Source organism: Lepidochelys kempii, chromosome 22 (genome assembly GCF_965140285.1).
Source record: "Lepidochelys kempii isolate rLepKem1 chromosome 22, rLepKem1.hap1, whole genome shotgun sequence".
NCBI lineage: Eukaryota > Metazoa > Chordata > Testudines > Cheloniidae > Lepidochelys > Lepidochelys kempii.
This window is the reverse complement of record NC_136401.1, coordinates 2,084,927-2,088,009: the sequence shown is the minus strand read 5'-3', so window position 1 is coordinate 2,088,009 and position 3,083 is coordinate 2,084,927. Positions and strand designations below refer to the sequence as shown.

Sequence of the window (3,083 nt, the reverse complement as noted above, 5' to 3'; positions counted from 1 at the left end):
GTAGTTGTGGCCGAGTGGTTAAGGCGATGGACTTGAATTCCATTGGGGTCACCTCACGCAGGTTCAAATCCTGCCAACGATGGAAGAACAAGAATGTTATGACTACTGCAACCTTAGTGCTGCAGCATGTGAACTGGAGCCAGATCTGGTCTCACTCTGAGGTTGTCTACACTTCTTGTGACACTGCGATAGCACTTTGGAGTAGACAGTTGCTACAGCGAGTGGAGGGGTTTTCCCATTGCTGTAATAGTTACATTGACGGAACAATTTTTCCTTCTATTTAGCTCTATCTAACCAGGGCTTAGGTCAGCTTAACTATATTGGTTTGGGGGTGTGGATTTTTCACACCCTGAGACACGTAGCTCTGCCAGTTAAGTGCCCAGCATACACCAGCCCTTAGATCCCTCTTAGGATTTCCATGCAAGCACTGACCTGTGAGAGGAAAACATCAGCTCACAAACACAGAGACTGAATTCCCCACAGTTAATCTCTTTGCACTTTCCAGAATGTCACAAAGTTCAATTCATTCCTGCTAGGAGAGAGAAAAAATAAGTGACGCAAAGTTTTTGGCTTGATTAAATAAAATTAATGGTTTAATTACTACAGTAAAAATATGTACCAATTCCTCTAAATAACACCATAACTTGAAATAGAAACAGAGAGAAATCTTGTCAGTGACGACTAATTTAATAAATGATCTTCCCATTATTAATTTCCACTGTGCCCCCACTGCAGGTCTGGGCCCCTCCAGTGTAACTGCTCTGCATTCGCCTTCCCGTTAGAATTGGTTTTGGACACTCCCAACTTTGGAAAATTGTGCAATTCAGAATTTGAATAGTGACCCCGGCTCCTTCCTGCACCTGCTCTACATTGCTACACAGCCCCTTCTCCACCTGCAGAGTCACCCGCAGGGTTCAGCAGGGACCCCTGGCAAGGACAGTGGGTGCAGCTAACAGCCCGGTGTGCCTGGCAGTGAGGCAGGGGCAGCCCGAGGCTGGAAGCTCTGAGTCAGCTGTGGAGAAACACCCTCCCACACACGAGTACAGCGATTGAATTCCCCAACTTTAGCATCATGACGCCCTGTAGAAAGCCCCACGTGTCCGCTGTTTTTTCACAGGGCGATGCAAAAATCAGGTGACACCAATTTTGAAGTTTGAGTAAATAAAGTTTCGGAGATAGTTATTAAGCTCGCAAAAATATGCCAAAGATCCCTCTGCATAACACCGGAAGGTGAAATAGGAACAGAGACAAACCTTGTCAGCAAAGCCTAATTTCCCAAAGATCCTTGTTAGAATAGAGATATTCAGGCCTGCCTGTAAAGCCTATACTTTAAGAGTACAGGCTTTTTTTTTTATCACAGTGTATTTTTACTGTGTGTTTTCATCACTTAGCTAGTTACGGGGTACAAAACAAAGAACCAAAATAACAATCTGCCTGTGTACGGGCCTTCTCTCCCCAGGAGAGCCTGAGGCTGGGTTCTTAGGCTAAGGCCTTTGGCTAAGCTGCAGGGGCAGCCATAAACTGGGAAGCGAACGGTCACATCCTCACATCCCCAACCCGTCCCATTGAAATATGGTGGTATTGGGCGGTTAGGAAGACGATCCTGTCCTGATAGTGCCCATCACCACCAGATACAGAAACAGATCTTAAGAGAGCCTCCTGTCCCGACAAGAAATCCCTTCTCAGTGGTTGTGGTTGTGAAACCCTCATTTCAATATGTTTTATGTTTACGGCCCCCACTTTTCTGTTGTCAATCTGTCTGGTTCTCTAATTGTTTCTGACTGTTGTATAATTAATTTTGCTATGTGTAAGTTCATTAGTGTAGTGGGATATAATTGGTTAGAGAATTATGTTACAATATATTAGGATTGGTTAATTACATTTCAGTAAAATGATTGGTTAAGGTATAGCTGAGAATATTACCATATAATCTGGAGTCAAACAGGAAGTGGAAGTGGAAATTGGAATCATGTTTGCGAAGTGGGGGAGTGGAAACAGGGAACAGAGACACAGGCAAGGCTCTGCAGCGTCGGAGCTGGGAAGGGGGACGCGGGGTAAACGCTTTGCAGTGTTGGAGCTGGGAAGGGAACACTGGGGAACAGAGTCTATCGGTGTATAAAGATAAGCCCCAGTGGTGTGAAGGGCTTCAGAATATGCTTCCTTGGAAACTAACCCCAGGAAACATCACACTGTCTGCACTTCGGACTTCTGGTCTTTTGCTGCTTGCTGCTTGTGTGACAAAAACTGGGGAAGAGGGCAGGGGAAGAGAAAGCCCTCTAACAAAATGGCTACCTTGCTCCTCTCCCTCCCCAGGCATCAAGGATCCGCAGGACTCGAGGCTCTGCTTGAGGGATCCTGGCACAGCGGCTGGTGGGGGAGAAAGGATTGTAGATTCTGACCTGCACTCTGGAGGGGAGGGAATAATTGAAAGGGGCATTTTTGAATCCTCCCCCATCCTCAGTGTCCCCCGGGCTGGCATTCTACACTCCACAGGGCCAAACAAACAAGTGGGTGATGCCATCTGGTTAATGAAAACCAGTGCTCCAGGTGAGGCTTGAACTCACAACCTCAGCATAGCTCCTCTCAGCACTGCCCTATAAGTACTGCGCGCTAACCAATTACGCCACTGGGGCACCTATCTATGGCTGCTCTCCCAGGCCCCTAGGGTGAGAAAGGCGAGGCGTGACCCCCCAAAACTTCTCAGTGGAGCTGAGAGCGGGAGGAGACAAGTGTTGGTCCTTGGTGGGGTGGGTTCTTCTGAAGGGTTCCCGGCACCATTTGACCCTCTTGTTCTTCTCTGTGCGATACCAGAGCTGACTGAGACTCAATGGAGAGTCTTGCTGCAGATCAGCAGATCTGAAATCCCCGAGAACCAGGTCTAAGCATTAGTCCTGCTTTGGGACAGAGTCTCTCAGGCAGGAAACTGCCGAGTCTGTGCGAGCCGTGAGGCTCCCTCGCTAACAGCTGAGATCAATGAGAGCTGTGTGAAGTGCCGGGACCCAGGGGTGCGTGAACAGGGGGGCACAACGCCCCAGGACTTTTAGAAATGGGAGGGCTCTGCCTTACCACTTTGTAACGACCGT

At 48.0% G+C, this 3,083-nt stretch overlaps 2 non-coding genes across 2 annotated transcripts; one reads left to right on the top strand and one right to left on the bottom strand.

Moving 5' to 3' along the window:
• TRNAS-UGA (transfer RNA serine (anticodon UGA)) lies at window positions 1-82 on the top strand. Its single transcript has one exon. It is a non-coding gene; the product is annotated as a tRNA-Ser (tRNA).
• A 2,457-nt stretch (window positions 83-2,539) lies between these two features.
• Window positions 2,540-2,633, bottom strand: TRNAI-UAU (transfer RNA isoleucine (anticodon UAU)). The gene is made up of 2 exons: window positions 2,596-2,633; window positions 2,540-2,575 (listed from the first exon to the last, which is right to left on the bottom strand). It is a non-coding gene; the product is annotated as a tRNA-Ile (tRNA).
• Between the last annotated feature and the right edge of the window lie 450 nt (window positions 2,634-3,083).